Below are 23,069 nucleotides of genomic sequence, written 5' to 3'. Positions count from 1 at the left end.
ATAAATTACTTTTATAGTTTTATCTTACGTTATTCACTTATTATATCTTCTATCTTAACTCTGAAGTTTGTTAATGATTTTTTTGGTTAAATTAAAGCGTTTGTTAATGATAGGATAGATAGTAAACTAGCGATAATACTTACCATGGAATAAGAAATTGGCATATTTATTCGTGCATTTTTCACTCAACTAATTTATCATAAATTCACAAGATATATGGATTTTAAAGAACAGTGGTGAAGAGGTACTGACAACCAAATGTCAGAGAATCAACAAGCCTAGATCTCCATAATAGAAACATGAAATGAAAACAACAACAAAATCATAAGACGAAGAAGATGAGAGAAATTTTAACTTAAACGAACATTGGGCAAATACAAGAGTGGCTAGAAGGTTGATCATTTATGTTCTTTCTTCATGAAATCCCCCTGAATAGGCCACATGCTAGAGTTTCCCAAGGTATTCCTTCCACATTTTCAACAGCCTCCGCAAAAACCACACCCATTCCCATATGCAAATGAGGCTCAACGTGACAATGAAAGGCCCAAACTCCAGGGTTATTTGCCTTAAACCTTAAAGCAGTCCATCCGTAAGGGAAGAGCACTGCATTGTTCCTCAGTGGTGGGTTTTCCAGGTTGAATTTGGTCTCATCATCACCTGGTTTGAACATCCCATCTCCATATCCCAAAATCCAAAAATCATGACCATGCAAATGCCATGGGTGAAAGTCACTTCTTTTGATCCTCTCCAGTATATTGGTATTTTGGAGGACCACGTCAACCACTTGGTTCAATTGAAACATGTAGATTCCACTCCCAGTATTTGAATTAGGGTACACAGGGGAGTTGTAGATGTCATAATCAAATGAGAAATTGTCAGGGGGGCTTTTTTGGTCAAATGCATCATCAAGTTTATACTTAATGGAAACTAAATAAGGAGTTGAAGGTAATATTAAAGTGACATTATTAATGGCATACATAGTGCGTCCATCAACCAAACTTTCTGTGTTGAGAAGGAGAAGCCTACGGTCATAGTAAATTGGAGGGCGTGGGGTTCCTTTTCGAGCAAGAATTTTCTGAGAGAATATTTTGCTGCGATTGTAATCATCCCATTGAGGTGTGATAGGGGGTGGAGAAGTGGGAAAAACTGAGGCATTGTTTTCTTTGTAGTTTAGTATGGTTAGGGCTTGTGGGGTTTTGAGATTTTCTCCTATAAAACCAACTGAAATCCAGTAGTTTTGATTTGGGTTTTCATTTGTGGTGATGATAACAGAATAAGTCTCACCAGAGTATATGTCTAAGTCATCTACGATGAATGGTTCCTCATAGTTTCCATCAGCTTCCACCACCACCATTTTGTGATTCTACACGCACACAAAAATTAGTATAATTAAATAGTTGATGAGATATACATGCCCTTTGTGCTTAAACTAATTATGTATAGAAACTAGTCACCATATTGTAGACTTTCATAAAAGAACAAGTGACTGAGATAAGAAATGAAGAGATACTTAGAGTGAAAAGATATATGTGATAAAAAAATAGAGAAAAAATGGGTGTGTGTAAGGTGTTGATATTGTTGGAGAGTTTAAAAGAGTTGGGATTAAGTAAACAAATTAAAACTCCTAATAATTGATTTATCCCCCAATGACATGCAAAGTATAAGTGCTTATTGAAAGTTGATTGGCTAAAGTGACTCACCCGTCTTAAAACGAGTTGGAAGAAGAAAAATAAGTTGAGGTGAGCAAGATCACTTTTCTAATGAGCCTCTAAATTATAGTCTGACTCAACCCACCACGAGCGGGTGATTAGATGAGCTGACTCACTTTAATTTTTATAAAATAAAAAATTGACAAAAAATTACAGAGAGTATTATTAATCAGGAAAATGTGAGGATAAAAATTAAATTTTCAACGTTACAATATAATGTGTGAACAATGATGTTCCATTAATAGAAAAATTGACTCAAATTGTTGTTTTTATATTAAAAAAATCATTTTAATTCTTTTTTATGGACTGCAAAATAAAAATGAACTGCCTGTTAATTGTTTACTTAGATATGAGCCTCTATTTTTCAAATTCTTTGTTAATTGCGGATTGTGGAAAATATCAAAAAGTCAAAAACCCGCTATGTCATGCCCTTTGAGCGGAAATAGTGGCAAATAACTGAAAATAACTGATATCAATGAGCCCTTAGAGCGCCACACTCTAGCTTTATAGTGCTCATATATGCATGGGCTATTTGACAACATTGAATCTTACCACAAAAAAAGTAGATTGCGCCAACTGACCCATTTTTACCGTTCTAATTGGAACTAGCAACATGTAAAAATGTAAAACGAAAAAAAGAAAGAATAAGAGAGTAAGTGAGATATACTTCCATCTCCATCTCTCTCACTATATATATCTCAATAAAAAGATTACTGTAATTTCAGGGCCTATGACCCTTTTTGTTATTTTGTTCATTTTGTTGTATATTTTTCTATAATTCCAAATCATATAGAGAAAAGGATGCTTACGGCAATGGCAAAGTTGAGATTAGCTAAGGAAGTGGAGCTAGCAATCCTAATCCTGTAGGTCTTGTTTGGATCAACATGGAGAATCTGAGGTGCACATTCTTCACCACCTTCAAATTTGCATTGGGGCAGGGTGGTGTTGATAAGACTAGCAGCCAAGGAACAATTGTACTGTCCTCTTCCATTAATGAGAAAAGACTGAAAAAGTGAAATGTTGGAGAGTGAGAAAATACTTTCAAAATGCCTCACAAATTGCATAGTATACAACAATAATTAAAGAAAGTAGTGTAGGTACTTATTTCCTTCTAGGCTTCGATCTAAAACAAAGGATATGGGTAGACTGTAGAGTTTGACTTACCTGAGGAGGACCAACCCATCTGTTAGGTATAGAGGAGAGTTGAGCCTGTTGCTCTTGTGCACTTGTGTGCCACCAATCACTCAGCAAAAGATTGAGCTCACTATCATAATGGAATGGCTCATTTTGTCCCATAGGCAAATCCACTATGAGATCGAGAACCATACAACCCTGCTGCTCTCTGCATACCATAGTGCCCATGGTAGATGTATGTACCGGGCTGCACCATATTTTTACCCCATGACCATAAACCAAAAGTTAGCAAAAATTAAGAATCAAACCCTTAACATAAACATCAATACACTGATCATAAATATAATGCAATTGTATAATACCCTGTCAACTTTGAATCTGTAGTGAAAAGTTTCTCCTGGGTTTATTGCACATTGCGAGATGGAAGGAGTGCCATCTGCCCAAGGTGTTCCATACTGCAACACAACACCCAAAAAATATGTCTGGATTTAGGTTGACATAATAAATCATTAACCCACAGTAAAGTTTATCTTGACTGTGCAAGTATTAGCTCTAATTCTTAAAAATATTCATCACTAGTTTTACCTGTAACATCACTTTATAGTGTTTATCACATCTTGTTTATTTCCATGTTTTTAATCTCCATTGTTTATTGGTTTGCATTTAATATGAAGGTGATGTTTTGGCATTGTTTGCGGCTGTTGGATCAAGTCAAGGTGTATTGGATTCTGTCTTTTGGACTAAAGCATGGTATATTCCAGCTGGGCTTTTAGTATCTCCCGAGAGTTATTTAGATTTTGGGTGCAGGAGTATTTTAATCTCCCTTTCACAAGGGTGTTCTTAAGTATTCCTTTATTATCTTTTAGTAATTTGACCCAAAAAAAATTACCTTTTACAAAAAAAGTTATTTTTCTTCTACAAAAACAGTGTATGCTTCTTTATTGGAACATTGTGCTTCTCCACTTCTCCGCCTATAGAGATGTAGAAATAGATGAGAGAGAAATTAGTGATATGATAAATGATGTGACAGAATAGATGAGAGATAGGAAGAAAAATATATGAAAATGATATGTAAGAGAAACAGAGGTGTGAGAATATCAAAGTTCATGTTAGAGTCTCACACTAGTTAGAGATATGGTCAATCAATTGCTTATAAAGGGTAAATCAAACCTCAACTCTTAAGCTAGCTTTTGGGTTGAGTTAGGCTTCCCTAATTCTAACATGGTATCACGAGTCTCTTTCTGATCCAAACCCTAGCCTCCTTGCGTTTTGACTGTCGTGCCCCTTTTCTATTTTTGCGCTGTCGTCGCGCTCACTTTCCACCTAAACCTTCCTTCCGCCCTCTTTTCTCTCACAACTTCTTCTTCCCATCGCTGCGCTCACAACTCTTGAAATAGATTTTGGGTTGAGTTAGGTTTCCCCAATTTCTAATTTGGTATCAGAGCGTGTCTTAGATCCATTTGTTGTGGAGACCTCCCATATTTGGGCTACCCATTGATGTTCATTCCACACTCCAGATGTCCAACCCTCGACGTGAGAGAGTGTGTTAGAGTCCCACATTGGCTAGAGATATAACCAATCAATTGATTACAAAGAGTAGAACAACCCTCTTGAGCTAGCTTTTGGATTGAGTTAAGCTTCCCTAATTCTATTAGATCCTTCTTTATTCTCTAGACATCCAAATAGAGTGAACAAAACACCTTATTTCTCTTCATATCTATCTTCTTATCACATTTATTATATATATAACATTAATTAATTCTCTCTTCCTTTTCATTGTCAAGGGTGGTGTGTGTTAGATGTTTACAATTTATGGATTTTCACAAATAAATTTCCTATCACATACTAAAATCATTTTAATAGTATCTTTAACTTTATAACAAACTAACAAGGTAATACAAAAGAATTATTCTAATTAGTCAATCATATTTCTTTGGGTTTTTGCGTGTCTCACTATAGGGAGAAAGAGAAGGAATTTATAAGAGATCGAGAAAATAACCTGTGTAATTCCATGCCAGTGAAGAACAGTTCCTTCCGTGAAGAGCTTGTTAGTAAGTGCAATATCAAGGGTATCCCCAACTTCTGCTCTGATAGTGGGGGCAGGAAACTGGCCATTGATTCCCATCACAATGTGCTCTTCACAATCTGGTCTGCGAAGCATGTACTCTACATTAAACTTGTAGTGCTCACAGCTCCTAATGATATCTGGAAGAACAAACCCAACGAAATACACAAAAGGGAAAGAGCTTTGAAGCTCATCATGTTGTTGCTTTTACTTGAAGAGCCTGATGAGGAAGGAATTGATGATGAAGCTGTAATGAACTGAAAAAAATATGGGAAATGATTGGGTTTTATTGACTATATGCAGGTTTGGCATTGAGGCCTAGCAAGGTGGTGGGCACATATATATAGAGAGAGAAAGATATGGACCTGGACAATCTATTATCTAGTCACATCTTGTTCCTTTGAGAATATATCTAGCCACATTCTTATTACTTGTAACAAATTATAAAGTTTATTTACTTTATGTGTCTCTTTAACTTACCCTATGACATTGTAACCCCATCTTAGGCATGCATTTTAACCCCATCTTAGGTGAACAACTGGTTTTATATATTTACAAAAAATTAGGTTAAAAATGGATATATATATATATATTTTTAAATCCACTTATATTAAATATTATTGGTCCGCCTAGGATAAAGTCATTTAACCCCGTAAGGTATGTTTTTTGGCTTATCCAAAAAAAACCCGTAAGGTATGTTATACGGTTTTGGTCTTCAGATATTGGGGAGTAGAATAAATTATCACAACTATTGATTGAGAAATTAATTGTTGAGATTAAATCATATATTTACACATATATAACAACTTATGATTTCCATTTCGGGGTGATGAAAGTGCATATGATTTCCGAAAAAAATGAAATTCTCACATGTGTAATTTATAAAATAAATTTGATACATAATTAATATTTATATAAGAAGAAAAGTATATTTATAAATTGAGTACAATGGATACTAACCAGCATATATGTGCCACTAAGCCGATAACAACATGTCAGAAGAAATAACAAAAACTTGTAGCTTCATCTCAAAAAGTGGTAGTAAAGTAGTGCCACATAATATAAAACCAAGGAGAATAACAATAACTTTTCTCTCCAAACAAACAATTGGCACCTCATTGAAGCAAGTGTCAAACCACACCACCATTTATCTCCCTGATGAAGAAGGAACCTGCAATCAACACACAAATACAACATTTTAGCAATGTGAATGCAAATTAGCCAACTAGCAAGTTTTAATAACTAATATAAGTACCTCAGAATTTAAAGATTATATTGAAGTTGGACTCGCCTTTGTTTCATAGAGTAAAATTCATCAATAATCATATCTGTGGTAAAATTTTCAGCAATTTCCTTTTCAATATAAACAATCATGTAGTCAATAAGAAAATCATCTTCCATCTTGTTGTGCAATCTTGCTTTTATGATTTTCATCACTAAAAAAACACGTTCTGTGGTTGCTGTTGACACAGGAAGTGTCAAAATCAATCTGAACAATCTGTCAAGTAAAGGATAAACATTTGATTTTCCAGTCACAACTAGTTTTTGACATAATTCACCAACTATGGACAAGTTCTGAAAGTTGACATCTTTAAGCACATCAAAATCATAATGTTGCAATTGATATTCCAGCTAAATCTTTTCTTGGTCAGAAAAATCAGATGAGTAAAACTTCTTAACCAGACAATAAATATCACCAACATTGAATGACTTGAATGCATCTTTAGGATCTAAAGTTGTGCTCAATGTAAGAAGTTCAGTTGCTTGCTCACCAAATCTGTTGTTTAGTTATTTCAACTGATAATCAATGACAGAATTAAATACATCCACATGATAATGATGCTCCACGGTCACAAAATCTTTTTTACGACGAGATCGAATTATGTCAGAGAAAGAAGAACTCATATTTCGAATTGCAATAGCCCGACTCTCACAAAAACATTTAACTTTTTCTAAAAGAGAATCCCACCCATAATCTCTTAGGTTTTGAATCAAAGACTTTGTAGTAGAAACCAAACACATAGCATAATGTCTTGAGACTTTTGCTGCAAAGCTTGACAAAGTTTATCAGCAATTCCCATAAGTTCTTTCATCAAATGTAGGATGAAAACAAATTCAAATGATATCAACAATTTAAGAGCATAAGTAGCATCACCACGTTGAGAATAAGTAGACCCTTCAATAGCTACATCCTCAAGAACATAAGTAGTTGCATTGTACAAGCGTAAAAGACTGCATATTGAATTGATATGGGAACGCCATCTAGTGTCTTCAGATCTCTTTTATGTGCCAATTTGATTAGCCCCCCCCCCCCCCCCTTCTAGTTTCAATCGCATCACTTGCAACTAAATGTGCAATTTCAGTTGCATAAGCCTTTTGCAACTCATCATTGCGTTTACAAGAAGAAGACACAACATTAACAATCATAGCCAAGTTTTGGAAAAAACCATGAACATTAACTACTTCTTTAGCTGAAGCAACGAGAGCTAGTTGTAATTGATGAGCCAAAAAATGTACATACTATGCATAAGGGCATTCTTGAAGAATCAAAGCTTTTAAATCATTCCACTCCTTACGCATATTGCTAGCTCCATCATATCATTGGCCCCTGATATTTTGAATGTTGAGATTGTGATGAGATAATATTGAACAAATCCCTTGCTTAAGAGTGCTAGATGTAGCAACGAGAGCTAGTTGTAACTGATGAGCCAAACAATGTACATAATATGCATAAGGACATTCTAGAAGAATCAAAGTTTTTAAGCCATTCCACTCTCCACGCATATTGCTAGCTCCATCATATCCTTGACCCCTGATATTTTGAATGTTGAGATTGTGATGAGATAATATCGAAAAAATCTCTTGCTTAAGAGTGCTAGATGTAGTATCTGTCACATGTATCACATCCAAGAAACCCTCCTTAAGATATCCATTCTTATCAACAAATCTAAAAACAAGAGCCATTTGTTCTCTTTTAGATTCATCACGAGCTTCATCAACAATTATACAAAAAATTTCATTACCAATCTCTTCACGAATTTCACTTTGCACCTTTCCAGCAAACACATGTAAAATTTCTTTTTGAATAGTGGGTGAAGTGTATCTTGCATTTTGGGGTGCATTATCCAAGACAACCTTGTCTACTTCCTAATTGTAAGAAGCCAAAAGTTTTAGCATCTCTACAAAATTACCTCGGTTTCTAGATTTCACACTTTCATCATGTCCTTTAAAAGCACAAGCTTGAAATGTCAACCATTTAACAACATCCACTGAAGCTTTAAGATGCAAACAATTAATCAAAACTTGTTGCGAAGTCTGCTTAGACAACACTTTATCAGTATGACAAAATTGATTCTTAAAATCTTCACAACATTTAAGAGCAACAACATGAGGTGAACTTGGGCTTTGTCCGATGTGAGATAAAAATGAACAATCTTTTCCACTATTTACTTTTCTCCAATATATAAATCCTTTTGAAGTAAACGGGCTTGGACTTCTAGAAAATAAATAGCATGAAAAGCAAAAAGAAGCATCTTTTTCAGGTGAGTACTCTAACCAAGGAAAGTTTTAAACCAATGAGCTTGAAATCGTCGAGCACGATTTTCTGGACCAGAAAGTGGATACACATCCATTGAGAATTGATAAGGCCTAAACTTTATATATGCTCTACGAATTTCATCTTGTTGATTCACATGATAATTCCAAATTTGTGGACGTTTTCCAAGATCACAAATCAAAGTATCAATATTAGTATTTTCTTGTCCGATCCTCAAAGATTTGGAAGGAGGTTGTTCAACAACACTTTCAACATTAGTATCTAAATTTGAAGTTTGTGCATCAGACAAAGGTTGTGCTTATTCATTGTCTCTATCTTTTCTTTTGAAATATGAGTCGATAGTTTTCTTGTTATACATCTTTCAACCTAAAAGAAATATATCACCTCATATAAATTAATAAATTCCAATCAAAATTTAGGGTTAGAGAAAATTGTCATTCTAATAATTAACATAACAGATCATCAATCTAACTAATCAAAAGAATCTAAGAAAGCTAACATTATGCAAAGAACAAGGTAATGTTGTCAAGTAAAAAATAAAGAGTGGGGAAATTAGTTACCACGTTGGAGGAAAAAACTGACTAAAATCTGAGTGGAATTGAACAGCACCAAGCCATAAACCACAAAATTAGAGCATCCAATCTGCAATTTGAGTCAAAATTATAAATTCGCACACATAACAGTGATAAGGCACAACAAATAGAAGAAATAGCACACAAAATAGAAGTGGAGAAGTGAAATTATTGGTAGTCAGCATGTGAAAAATTGAATGAAAAAGTTTGGAATTGGAAACATACAGTAAAAGGAAAAAAAAAAATAGCAACCTCTTGTGAGTAGAGAAAGCCAAAAACCAAGATTGAATGGAAAACTCAGGGCATGGGCATGGTAGAGAAAAAAAAGGCCAAAAAACACGCCCAGATGTTCTATGTTAGTCTGTTACAGTGTTACCTTTCTTTTAGCAAATATAAAAGGGAAGAAGATCAGATAAATACTAGCTTGTAAAAGAAGCTTTTCTAATAGTTTGAATATAATATAATAGGGAAATGCTAATGCACACCCACTCTTTTTTAAGAAGGTTTGCATTAGCAACACACACCTTTTTCTTTTGACAAAAAAACCCAGCTTTCACTTTTCAAGTTAAATTACTTTATAAGGGTACCAGAGTAATTTTATAATCTACCCTCTCTCCAATCCAAACTTTGCAGAATTCTCTCTCCCACCCAACCTTTTCCGATGATCTGCACTCTTTCTCTCTCTTAGCCTCTAATTCCTTCCATTGCAGCACCATCTCTGTCAATCCTTCTCCCTTAATTTGAGGAATTTGGATATTGGGTATTTACACATTTGGAAAATTTGGGTATTTATTTCTAAGATTACTACTCCCTCCGTTCCTAATTATAAGACCTAGTTTCAAAATTTTCATGTTCCTAAATATAAGACCTCTTATAAAAATCTAGGAAAAGGTTTTGTACTCTTCCATATCCATATTCACCCCTCACATTAATTGTATGTTTTCAATTACAAAGTTACCACCTACCATTAATTACTACTATTCCAACTAATTATAAATGCAATGATTATTAGTGAGAGAAAATGATAAAGGGTAAACAGGGAAGAATGTATGCATTTTTAAAAAATCAATACACTAATTAGTCACATTAAGTGCTTTCTTAATAAGCGCAATTTTTTGAAATAGGTCTTATATTTAGGAATGGAGGGAGTACTAATTTGAATAATTTGGGTTTTGATTCTTTACTACTAAAACTGGTCCTAGAAGTTTGGAATCCCTTCTTGTAGTTTTATGATATAAAGCCAAAAGCTAGCGCGTTATCAAAGCTTTAAACATTTGGCTCTGGTCCTGGCATTATGAAGAAAATAGGCTTAATTTCAGTTTGGGCCCCTGGTGTTTTACAAATGTGCGATATGCACCCCCCATGTTTAAAATGTGCGGTCAAGCTCCCTGATCTATCTAAACTGTGAGATTGATGCCCTTCCGTCTATATCTGTTTGGTTCCGTCAGTTGACCAAACGGATCTGCCTTCATTAAATGACGTGGCACCCACGTGTAATAAAAAAACTCCTTTAAACATTTTTTTTTCGTTTGATCTCGTGCTCACTCCTCTCCTTCCTCAACCAGTACCAGTTCTACGTTCTGTTGAATTGAGAACTTCAATCTTTAGGGTTTCTTTGAATTGCAGGGATTTGAGGTGGCTGGACAAAGATTGGGGATGATGGTGGGGTTACAAATTTGGGGTTATGGTGAGATGACGATGCTGCAGAGGGTTCAGATTCGAGTCACTGTGTCACATGTTGAGGGTGAGATAATGATGGTGAGATGGTGTGATTGTTGTGGTGGTGGTGGTGGGGAAGAAGGTGGTTTAGAAAGGAAGAAGAAGAAGAGGTTGCTGAAGAATGAAGATACAAAAGTAGTACCAGGCTACCAGCATATAACAAGCCACGACAAAACCTTCAACCTTAACACCTCTTCCACCTCTCCTTCTTCTTCTTCAAAAATGCAACCTTCAACCAAGAAATCTTCAACCTAGCAACCTTCAACTTCAACTTCAACACCTTTATTCCAAGAACCCTTCGAATCCAATGCTCCCAACAATCCGCCAATCCCAGAATTTTCAAGCAAATCCAAGAAGAGAGAAAGGCAAAAGCTCAAACCTAAGAGACCAGATCTGAGGTTTTTCACTTTGAACCCTCAACCCTGATGCAAACCCCAACCAGAAATCACACCCAGATCCAATACCTCAACCCTGAAGCTCAAATCGAAGGAAAAAGGGGAGAAGAACGACGATGATGCAAGCGATGCAGAGACGGTGAACGAACACCGATGATGAACACCGATGACGAGGATCAGGTTCAGTTAGCGGTTTTGAGAAACTCTTGATCTCTTCATCTTCCTTTGCTCTTCTCTTCGTTCTGATTAGGGTTAAATTGGGGGAAAAAATTGGGGGAATCAGGTTGATCAATTGGGGACAGATTCAGATGCATGTAGATCTGAATGTTGAATGATTGGAGGTTGTAGAGGGAGTACAAAGAGAGAATGCCATAGAATTTTTTTGATTGGTGATGTTGATTTGGGTGATGCGAATTCATGGAGTTGTAGGTGATGTCCTTGTGTTCCATTTGGAAGAGGCCTGTGTTTGTGACGGATTATTTCTGTCACTAATTTGCTTTGTCAACGAGTTCCGTTTAGTCAACTGACTGAACTTAACGGAAGGGTCTCAATAGATCGTTCTTGAATCATGAGGGATGTTGACCGCACATTATAAACACAGGGGGTGCAGACCGCACATTTGTGAAACATCAGGGACCCAAACTGGAATTAAGCCAAGAAAATATCATGATTGATTGTTTTATATGAACATAACATTTTCCAAGTACCTTTCCTAAAATTAAAAAATGAAGCCTTTATTTGGCTCGGTTGCAGATACCAATTCAAGTTCAGTGGGGTTGTATTATGCATAAACTAGGTACACCTTTTGATTCTATTAAAAATTCAAATATAGAAGCAAAATCTTTAGGTTGCTCTAAGGTCCAATCATCATCTTCAGATGGCATTCTCGTTTTACCTCCAATTAGATTTTTTTTAATATTAGAAAAGGAAAGAAGCAAACCCATAAAACTCTTAGAAATTAGATGGCATACCCATTAATTGGAAGTAAACCCATAAAAAGGTAAGAAGGCTGAAAAAAGGAAAATGGCGTTTGTGGTTCAGGATTGGAAAAAGGAAAGCTGCAATGGAAGGAATTAGAGGCTAGGAGAGAGAAATAATGCAGATCAGAAAAGGTTGAGTGGGAGAGAGAGACTTCTGCAAAGTTTGGATTGGAGAGACACCGTAGATTGCAAAATTACTCTGATACCCTTATAAAGTAACTTAACTTAAAAAGTGAAATCTGAGTTTTTAGTCCAAAGAAAAAGGTGTGTATTGCTAATGCACACCTTCTAAAAAAAGAGTGGGTGTGCATTAGCATTCCCCAATATAATAATAATAAAGTTGAAATGATTAAAAGTTGTAACACTGAACAGAACACGTGAGCAGAGAAAGTGAAAGTTTTCTTTGATTGTAGGACCAAGTTAAGTCAATAAGTGATATATATATATATATATATATATATATATATATATATATATATATATATAGGTAGGGTGGTGCTATATGCATTTTTATAGGGGTTAAACATCATATTAGTCCCTATCTTTGTGTCGTCGTCTGACCTAAGTCCCTCCCCGGAAAAATTATTGGAAAAGGTCCTCTTCTTTGTAAATTGTTTGGAGTAGGTCCTCGCCGGAGCCCGGAGCTCCGACGAGTGATGATTTGGCAAGTTGACTGTGTTAATAAGGCCTACGTGGAATTTAAAAATAAAATAAAAAATAACACATCAAAAATTTAAATTTAATTAACAAAAATACAACAAATTAACAAAACTAACACTAAATTAATTCTTTCAAAAAAAGAAACACTAAATTAATTAATGTTTAACATATTTAACATCTCTCCCAGAAACAAACCTGGAAAAAAATTCAAAACATAGTTAACATCTTTTTGGGTTGATTTCAAAACAAATTTTTTTTTGGAAAATCATCAAGCTGCTGCAAATCCAATCTACTTGATGCTTCATATTAGTTCACCGTAACATCAGGGAATTGATCAGACAATAAAATTAGAGAGCAATTTTAAATTAACAATGGCCGATCATCAATTGATAAATTAAAGAATATTTCCTTCTCAAAAATCACCACGCTGCTGCAAATCCATTCCAATTTACACATAAACAAACCCAATATCCAAACCCAACCCAGTAACCTCGTCCCTTCATCCATCACCTCCTTCATCCCTCATCCTTCATTTTCCAACCTCCTCCTCCTTCTTCATAAACAGGCCTAGAATCTTACAAACCCAGAATAACACTCAATTACAAACCCAAAAAAACCTTCACAAACCCAGAAAAGAAGAAGCACTGCACTCCCACAGAATCAGACCTCAAGAGAAAGCAGGGGAAAAACACAAATACAAGCAAGTTACAACAGCCCCAACAAAAACAAAGCCCCACACCGGCAGATTCTTCGAAAAATCTGATTGATGAGGAAGAAAGTTAGAAGCTTTTCATCTCTAAAGCTCAGATCCACGTCTGAAACACACTTGGGACCAAGAACCCTTCAAGTGCATCTTAGGTTTAGGGTTCGGGTCGTACCTCAAATCATCCCCAAACCCTCCACCCCTGTCGTTGCCACCCATTAACCGACTCTTGGCGACGAGGCCATCCTTCCTCTGGTGCGAATCGACCCTCTGGGGCTCCTCCTCGCGCTTGGTGGCGGCGACGAGTACGCTGTAGAAGTCGCGATCCTCTGGAGTCTTCGGGTTTGTTTAAGGGCTGGTCAAGGGAGATGGGAATGAAGGGGATGATGGGAGTTGGGGCGAAGGAAGGGCCTTCAGATGGAATCGGTGGAGGCCAGGGTGCCTTGGAGGTAATGGAGGATGGGGTTCTGATTTCTGAAGAAGAGGAACGAACATGATGATGATTTCTTTTAGGGTTTTAAGTGTTTGATGGTGATTTAGGATTTGGGTTAATTTGGGGGAATTGGAGTTATTTTTGGGGGAAATTGATTTTGTTAATTGATTAAGGTTAGATATGTTAATAGGTTTAATTTTGTTTAATTAATCTGACATGAAATTTATTTTTATTATTATTATTTTTTTAAATCCATGTCAGCTTATTTGGCCCGGTCAGCAATCTAAATCATCACTCGCCGGAGCTCCGGGCTCCGGTGAGGATCCGCTCAAAACAATTTCCAAACATGAGGACCATTTACAATAATTTTTCCGGCGAGGGACCTAGGTCAGACGGCGACACAAAGACAGGGACTAATATGATGCTTAACCCTTTTTATAGGGGTATCGGTAAAGAAAAATAAAATAATGGGGCAGGGCTATGGCATGACCAAGCCACCCCCTATTTCCGCCATTGCTTATGATGTTCTTGGAAAGTCGAATTCTGTCATGTCCCAAGGGAGAAGAATAATGCAGCTGATTTCTTGGCACGCCAAGCTTCAAGGGTAGGAACCACGCGTATGCTTTGTTTGGTAGAGAAGAGAAAAGTTAAGTAGAGAGAAGCAGAGTAGATTTATTGAGTTGTTTGGTAGGGTAGAGATAAAGAAGAGAGAGATGATAAACAATGATGTGTAATAGAGAGAAAAAGTTGACTTTTGATTAAAATAACAATTTTAAATACAAAAAGTGTGTCAGATGCAAATAGTGGCGGTGTAAAACGGAGGCCCCTAATATGCACAAGTTTTTTCCTTGTGCATCTTTACACAAACCGGTCCGACCGGGTTTTTTCTATTGGACCCTGGTTTTTGGGTATTAATTTTTTTTGTTTTTTTTTTTTTGGTATTAATTTAGTTACAAATTATTATTTATCATTTTAACCCTAAATTATTAGCCCAAATATTCAGTCCCAAATTATCAGTTTCATCTTTCCAATTAATCTCATCTGCATCCTTCCATCATCTTTAACCCAAAACAACTCAGATTCATCCCACCCAAATCCAGATTAAGAAAAACATACTTTCATCTTCATCATCACCATTCTCCCACCAACCACCATGTCTTCTGCCACAACCACCACCACCAGATCTCTTCACCATTTGAGATTTGATCTATGCTGCTACAACCCATAACAATTCCTCTTGCAAAATCCAAGGTTCAAGATCCAAAACCTATAGCAAAATAACCCACCAGATTGGAACAGAGAGTGGAACCAATCAATAATATCAACAAATCACCTTTGAATCTTTAGCAAATCTCCACCTCGCAAGTTGCAATTGCTTCACCTCTGCATGTATGGAAATCTGGTGGTGATTTCTATTGATCTCCTTTTCTCCTTCCCGATCTCACTCGCACCACCGTTCACAATCAAAACGCAACCGCAACCACTGTGACAGATCTGAGCTGCACGCACCAAGGCCACTCTCGTGTTCGCCGGAACCTCCATGTCCAAATCCGAGTTGCACGCACGAAGGCCACCACGCCGGAGCAGGATCAGGAACACAGATCTGTAGAGAGGAACCAGGTCTGGGTTGTCGTGGCATGGTCGTGGCGGTTGATGGTGGTGCTCAGTTTCAAGGATGAAGGTGAAGCCATGGTGGTATGGGTGGTTCTTGGCTGATTCCGGCTTTGGGATGGGTTGATTGGGGTTGCAGTGGTGGAGGATTAGGTTGAAGATGAAGGTAATTAGGCTGAATTAAATTTAAACAAGTATTACCAGTTCAACCTGAAAAGTGGTCAAACCGGCTTGTGTAAAGATGCACAAGGAAAAAACTTGTGCATATTAGGTTAAAACCGCCACTAATTGCCAAAAACGAAAAAAAAAAAGTGAGTCATCCCCAATCTCTTCGCGCGAAGAGATGAAAAAGGGGTAAAACCCACCCTCAATCTCTCTCTCTCACCTATCATTAATGTAAAACAAACAAGGTTACTTCTCCCATCTCTCTCTTGCATCTCTCTCTCTCTTTTATCTCTCTTCTAACAAACAAGGCCGTAGATAGAGTATGAACGGGTTCTCTGTCAAATATTATTTGTAGTTTAAATTTCTTGTCTTTAAACTTCCTCTTATAACAATTAATTTTTTCAATCAACAACAGTTCATATTTTCAAAAAATTAATTATATATGAAACAGCCAAGAAAAAAAAATAGGAAACATATCGTAGGTTTGTGCACATAAAGGATGTCTTAAATTGTACAAGCAAAGATAGGTTCATAAACTCAAAGGATTCAAGCTTCCTAGTCTACAGAAAACTGACATTCATCTCAAACAATTCGACTTTTTAGATATAAAACCGAAGACAGTGAACGACAAACGAGTAAGCCCAACGCTTGAACGGGCCGTTTATTCTCAAAGACATTTCATCAAACATGTTGTGAGCATTTTAAATTTCAATAAAAAACTCTCATAAATAAATGGGTAACACAGATTTGCAATAAGAAGAGATGATAACAACGTGTGAGGGAGTCAACATGCCTAACTCCATAATACAAACATCAAATGTAAACTACAAGATCACATATAAAACGATGAACAAGAAGACAAGAAAAATTTATGTTAAATGAACAATGTGCATATTATATTCCTCCTTAGTCAACTTGTTCCAGAAATTGCCACATGATAGAGTTTCTCTTTAGCTATTTCTTCCACATTTTCAACCGCCTCCGCGAAAATCACACCCATTCCTAAATGTAAATGAGGTTCCCTGTGACAATGAAAGGCCCAAACCCCAGGGTTATTTGCCCTAAACCTCAAAGCAGTCCACCCATAAGAGAACACTAACACAGTGTTTCTTAGTGGTGGATTTCTCAAGTTGAATTTAGCCTCATCACTCTCTTGAAATTTCCCCTCTCCATAGCCCAAAACCCAAAAATCATGTCCATGCAAGTGCCTTGGGTGGATGACACGTCTTTTCACTTCCATCACATAGCTATTTTGGAGTATCACATCAATCACTTGGTACATGTGAAACCTGTAAACTCCATTGCCAATACTAGAATTAGGATTAATAGGGGGATTGAAGATGTCATAATCTCTTGGGAATTTGTGAGGGGGGCTTCTCTGATCAAAAGCTTCATCAAGAATGAAGAGCCACCAAATAAGGAATCAACGATGTTTCTACATCCCTATATCTTGTATATTCTGTGTAGAAGAAAAAGCTCCCAGGGCTGTTTCATTATTTTTGTAAGTTTCCATGTACTTATTTTCTCATTCACTTGAGTTAAGAAACTTGTAAAACTTCTCAAAAGCTTAGGGCCTGTTTGGTTTGAGAAAACATTTTCTGTTTTTGGACTGGGCGAGCCCCTAGAGGGGCAACGCCCAGGGTTCACACCGCCCGGTGGCGCCCCAAGCCAGTAGGGTTGGGCCTCGTTCAGCCAGGCCCACACGGCCCATTAAGGACCCTAGCATATGGGGGCCCAACACTACCTCTATAAATAGGTAGCAGATACCAATTGTAAGGGACTTTTTGCTCATTTTATGAATACACACATGAAATTCAGTTATTCTCTCTCTAGATACCTCTCTTAAGTGCAATCACTTCTCTCTCTAGGGATTACACCTTTTCTCAATGTTCTTACCCGGAACATTTGGCGCCGTCTGTGGGGACCGATAAACTTTTGATTCCCGGATCACGTGGATTGATTGCACAACTGATTTTGCTTGAGATTTTCGTTGATTTTCGTGGATTTCGCGGGACGGATTTTGATTACGGAAATGGATCTTGGATGATCTTTTTGGGCTCTGGATTGGAAAAGGAATACAATGCACCTTGACCTTCAAGAATCCATGTCACTACAGTTCTCTCGGCAGCATCTTCTTCGTGGTGGAAGCTTGATCGCTGTTGTCAATCGACGGAGTGGGAGCGAATTCGAGACTAAGAAAGGAATCGATGAAACTCAGTGGCTATAGTGGATGGGAGAATGACGGATCGAGAATTCAGCGTGTAGAAGTGTGTTAGTTCTTCAAGGCGCATCCAGCGATGGCAGATCGGAGCAACACGGTTCAGACCGACAATGAAGAACGTCAACAGAGGTGAAGCTTCAGATCGAGGAAGCATGTAGGCAAGGGAGAGCAGATCGGTAATGACGAAGAAAAGAACAAAGGCGAGGAATCTGTCCAGAGCACAATACATGAGGAGCAGAGCCAATCCCGAGACGTTGGAATTCTGGCGGGCACGCTTTTGCTTTGTCGGCGGCGTTGAAGTTAGGCGGTGAGCAAATTCTGGCGAGCACGTTTGCTTTGGCGAGCACGTGTTGGCTTTGGTGAGCACGTTTTGAAGGTAGGCGGCGAGCTAGTGTTGTTGGCGATGGAGTTCGGCGGCGAGAGAATGTCGTTGGCGTTGGAATCTAGCAAGCACGTTTTACTCCGGCGGCGGAATTCTGGTGGGCACGTTTTGTTTTGGCCATGGAAGTTTGGCGAGTAAAGCGTTGCTATGGTTAAGATCGCTGGCCAACAAATTTTCCAATTCCTTCAAACTTTTCCTCCATCTTTCATTTGATTCCCTTCTCAGTTGTTGTATTTCCTAATTTTCTTATTTTGAAGTTGATATTAGAAGTTATATTGTCTTCACTGGTTTTGATTCAGACAGAGAGGAGCAAATCGGATCAAAGAGAAGGAGTGGGTGAATTGAGGTGCACCATTAAAGTTTTGTGAAACTTGGAAGACTCTTCCATAAGCGGTTTGTTATTGGGTGGGACAAGCTCCTGATGGCGCGATTTAGTTACAAAGTGAAACAAGTTTCACGATGAACTAAATTAGCCCCGGAAAAGCCCACGTAACAACCGGATTCATTGGCGATGTGTGGGGTACAAATTGCCCATTCTACTGAGCACCGCTTTGGTAATCCAACTGGCCATTGGAACCCAAAGCACTTTGAGTCCCGAAATGGGACGATCACACCAAGGGTGGCGACCTACCGCTAGGGTGGTGACCTCATGCCAAAGGGTGGCGACCAAACGCTATGGGTGGCGACCTGTAAGACTCAGTTTTTAGACACACAAAAGTCGCCAAAAGGGTGGCGACCTCACGCTAAGGGTGGCGACCTACCGCAAGAGGGTCGCGACCTACCGCAAGAGGATGGCGACCTACCGCTAAAGGGTCGCGACCTACCGCCAAAAATGAGGGTAGCGACCTACCGCAGAATGGTGGCGACCTACCGCAAGAGGGTCGCAACCTACCGCAAGAGGGTCGCGACCTACCGCCAAAAATGAGGGTAGCGACCTACCGCAAAATGGTGGCGGCCTTACGCTGAGAGTGGCGAGCAAGTCAAACTAATTTCTTATAAGGCTAAAGCAAGATGGTGATGGCGATGCGGCAAGTGAGGACACTCCTACTCCTCATGACTTGGACACAGAGTCTGGTGGACTTGTAGACTATGGCGAGTGAAGGAGCATGCGTGCTGGGCGGATCTTCTCCTAGGGACGATGCGGCGGCGACTTCAGCTTGAAGACACATTGTGCTCTCATGCTTCGAGCTCGGTGTCCTGTGGACTGGTTGAGTCCCTTCACCATATTAGGGTCGCTTCGGATGAAAATCTTGATCCCCGGGGCGAGGGGCGAGTAAATAGGCCCACGCCAATTGAGGAAACGAAGGCGCTAAAGTTTGGCGATCGCACTTTGAAGATTGGGACCAGACTGACGGAAGAGCAGGAGACGCGCCTGACAAAACTGCTTGGGGAGAACTTAGACTTGTTTGCTTGGAGCTGCAAAGACATGCCTGGAATTGATCCAAACTTCATATGCCATCGGTTAGCATTGAATCCAAGTGTCAAGCCAGTTTCACAACTCAGGAGGCGCTTGGGTGGCGACAAGTGCAACAGGGAGTCGACAAGTTTTTTAATGAGGCGCTCCATCAATAAAATAAAACGAAAATTCACGAAATTCGTGTCCAAAAATTCCAAGCATTCCAACATGATTTACAAAATATCCAACGGCGATATAAAAAGCTATGGCGAAGGGTTGCTTAAACATAGACGAATGGCGGAAAAGTACACTACAAGGTGACAGCAAAAGCTAAAGTAATGTTAAAATTACATTATTCATTGTTTTCTTTCTCCTGTTCTTCTTCTTCCTCTTCTTCTTCAGTCGCTGTCCAGAGGTGCTGATCAATCAGGGGAGGATCGTCGGGACCAACCAGTCCTGCGGCGGTTATCTCTTTCATTACTCCCATGGCACTAAAGTCAAAGTTCGGGTACAAATGTTGGGCCTGATCTTTGGCGAGGTAGAAACCGCGCTCGCGGTTGTCAAGGGCGATGTCAGCGGCTTGTTCCCTCGCCTCAGTGGATTTGGCCTTCTCCATCGCCAGTTCGTCCTCTAGTCTTTTGATCTTTGCCAGTTGGGAAGCAATCTCGACATCTTTCGTGGCGAGGGCCTCGACATGAGTTTCGGTCGCTCTCTTGATCTCCTCGGACGTAGCCTGCATCACCGCCTCCATGTCAGACTTCGCCAAGGCCAAGGACTCCGCAGACTTTTTCTCTTGCTCCGCCAACGCCTTCTTCACTAACTCCAGTTCAGCGCGCAGTATGGCAAGCTCTGACTCCTTAGCAATCAGCGCCTCGCCTCGGGCGATCAAGTCCTTCTCAGCTTGCTCTTTTTCCCTTTTGCAAGCTTGAAGGCTTGCATCAAGCTCATCTGCTTCTTCCTTCATCAGCGCCAGCTGATCCTCCAGCTCGCCGATTTTAATCCCCGCCGTGCCAATCATCTTGTCGGCATAGACTTTGTCTTTTCCTGCCTGCGTCGCCAGTTTGTCGAAACGTTTTTCCCAAGCAGTGGCGGCTTCTTGATGCTTAGCACTTTCGGCCTTCAACCGCTCAGCTTCAACGGTGGCGGCATTGAACTTCTCAAACGCGTGGGCAAAGATGCACCCAGCGCGTAGGAGGCAAGCAAGAGTCTCCTCCTTGGTATCATTAAGGCCCCGACTCAAAACTTCTTTTTCTATGGCGTCACGGTTAAGACCAGCAAGTAAGAATTCTGAGGGTTCAATGGCGTGGGGGAGCATATTATAATAGCTTGAAGAACCGACCTCGGGAGCAGGGGCTTGTTCAATTTGAGCCGCTTCAGAGGTAGTGGCAGCACCAGGACAGGATTTTTCCCCTTGATGAGGCGGGGAAGGCATGGAGCCCGCATCGTGTGTTGAGGGCGGGCTAGGAGGCGCACCTTGGCGAGAGGGAGACTTCGGGGTTTCATTTTCTTTTTCCTTCTCTCCAACAGGAGTGTCGGAAGACGCAGCAGCTTTTGTGGCGTTGACGCCGGCGAGTTTCTCGGCAGCTGAGGATTGAGAAATGTTGGTGGTTGTGGCACCGACGGAGGCGGCTGTGGCGCCAGCAGAGGACTCAGCGGCAACAGCAGCGGTCGCACCGGCGGTGGCAGGAGTAGAAGCTGGTACGGTGGTTGGCTCGATAGCCGCGGCGACGGAGGCTTCAGTGACATTTTTGCCTTTAGGCGCAGCAGCAGTGGTGGGCTGAGCGCCAGGGTTTGATGTGCCGGCGCCGGAGGAGGCTTTGACCAATCTTCTCCTCTTGGGAGCTTTGATGCTCTCGGCTTGGTTCTCAGCACCGCCCCGTTTTTTCACGTCGCCCTCAGTGTGGAATTTTGGGGAAAAGCGAGCCATTCTCCTCTCGCGGGCCTTCAGGAGCTCGGCGTTCGTGAAATTCATATCTTCTGTAACAATAAAAATACGATCAGTGACAACATAGGAGACGAGAAAGGAAATGTCAATAATGAAAGTGAGCTATGGGCAACCTAGGTATTTGGGAGTTCTTGAGAGGTCAGCGCCCTCAAGGACTGTTGTGCAGTCAAGGATGGGAAGTGGGGCAAGGAGATTAAGAAAGGCTTTGTCGTTGGCGGACAAAGATTCCTCTGAAGGATCGGTGATCCCATTGGGCTTCTCCGTCCAGTAAAGAGGAAAAAAGGCGGTCCCGTCTCTAAGGGTGAATGCCTCTGGGTAGGCGGGATGAACCGCCACACGGAAGTACTTCCGTGCAAAGGAGGACTTCGCGTTACTTTTGTGAGGGTGCAAGCACTTCCGGCCGGCTCGGGCCTTCAAGGAAATCCATCCTTTGTTTTTGATGGACTTGGGGTCGACGTCGTAGAGGTAGAAGAAACTGGTGGGGGATGGGGCGATGCCGACAGCGGCGCTTAAGATTTCAAAACATCGAATGAAGGCCCAGGCGTTAGGGTGGAGTTGGCAGGGAGCCGCGTTGATGTCGCGGAGGACGGTTTGGACAAAGGGCGAGAAAGGAAGCCTGATTCCAAGCTCGCTAAACATGTATTCATACGCAAAGAAAAAATGGGATCTCTTTACGTCGCCGTCTGGCTTATGAAGCCAGGGGCGGTCCTCAGGACTGCAAATCCAGATCCTGAGTTTGGCGTCAAATTCATCGTCATTAGACAAACCACCCAGGGAGTTCACGAACTGCACGATGAGATCGCTATTCTGGAAAATAGAAGGTTTGTCTATAGCCTCGTGAGTGGGGGCTATTTGGACTGGAAGGGGCAGAGTGGCGTAGGTTTTTAGTCGGTAAGGTGGGATCTCCGGGACCTCTAAACGGAGGCCGCCGGCGGCGGTGGCATCAGGGTCGCTTCCGGAGGAAGAAGAGGAGTGGTTAGGGGAGGTAGGGCTTGAGGCCATTTTTAGAAGATAGTGAAGTGAAAGAAAGGGAAAGATGAGTATGTGTATGATGCAAAGATAAGGACAGTGGGACTCACCGGAGTAGGATGTGAAGAGTGGGTAGCGGAAAGGGTGATAAGCGACGGCTCCGGAGCGGAAGTGGGCAGAAGGAGTTTGGTAAGCGATTAGGGAAGTAAAGAGGGGTCTCGGAAAGGGATGACTGTGGGGAAGAAGGGTTTTTATAGGAGAAGGGGGGAAGCTGGAAGGGTGACGCGTGTTGGACGCGTGTGGAAGGTTGGAAGTCATGAAGGTTTTGGGGAGGTGGGTCGCGTGCAATGGGGAATTACTGCGCACGATGGGACGGTTATGAAAGGTGAAGTGACGGTTCCGGAGAAAGAGGGAAATTGATGTAACCAACACGTCACGTGGGGCAGATAGGGAT

At 40.2% G+C, this 23,069-nt stretch overlaps 1 long non-coding RNA gene and 1 pseudogene across 2 annotated transcripts; both read right to left on the bottom strand.

Moving 5' to 3' along the window:
- Nucleotides 1–193: 193 nt before the first annotated feature.
- Nucleotides 194–7,200, bottom strand: LOC130734114 (L-ascorbate oxidase-like; annotated as a pseudogene). The gene is made up of 7 exons (XR_009017761.1): nt 6,164–7,200; nt 5,869–6,079; nt 4,843–5,165; nt 3,206–3,298; nt 2,874–3,090; nt 2,519–2,713; nt 194–1,363 (listed from the first exon to the last, which is right to left on the bottom strand). The product of XR_009017761.1 is annotated as an L-ascorbate oxidase-like (transcript).
- Nucleotides 7,201–7,209: 9 nt separating this feature from the next.
- LOC130734115 (uncharacterized) lies at nt 7,210–9,442 on the bottom strand. Its single transcript, XR_009017762.1, has 3 exons — nt 9,289–9,442; nt 9,025–9,106; nt 7,210–7,720 (listed from the first exon to the last, which is right to left on the bottom strand). It is a non-coding gene; the product is annotated as an uncharacterized LOC130734115 (long non-coding RNA).
- Nucleotides 9,443–23,069: the final 13,627 nt, after the last annotated feature.

The sequence above is a fragment of the Lotus japonicus genome, chromosome 1, assembly GCF_012489685.1.
Source record: "Lotus japonicus ecotype B-129 chromosome 1, LjGifu_v1.2".
Taxonomy (NCBI): Eukaryota; Viridiplantae; Streptophyta; class Magnoliopsida; order Fabales; family Fabaceae; genus Lotus; species Lotus japonicus.
This window is presented reverse-complemented; position numbering and strand designations above follow the sequence as displayed.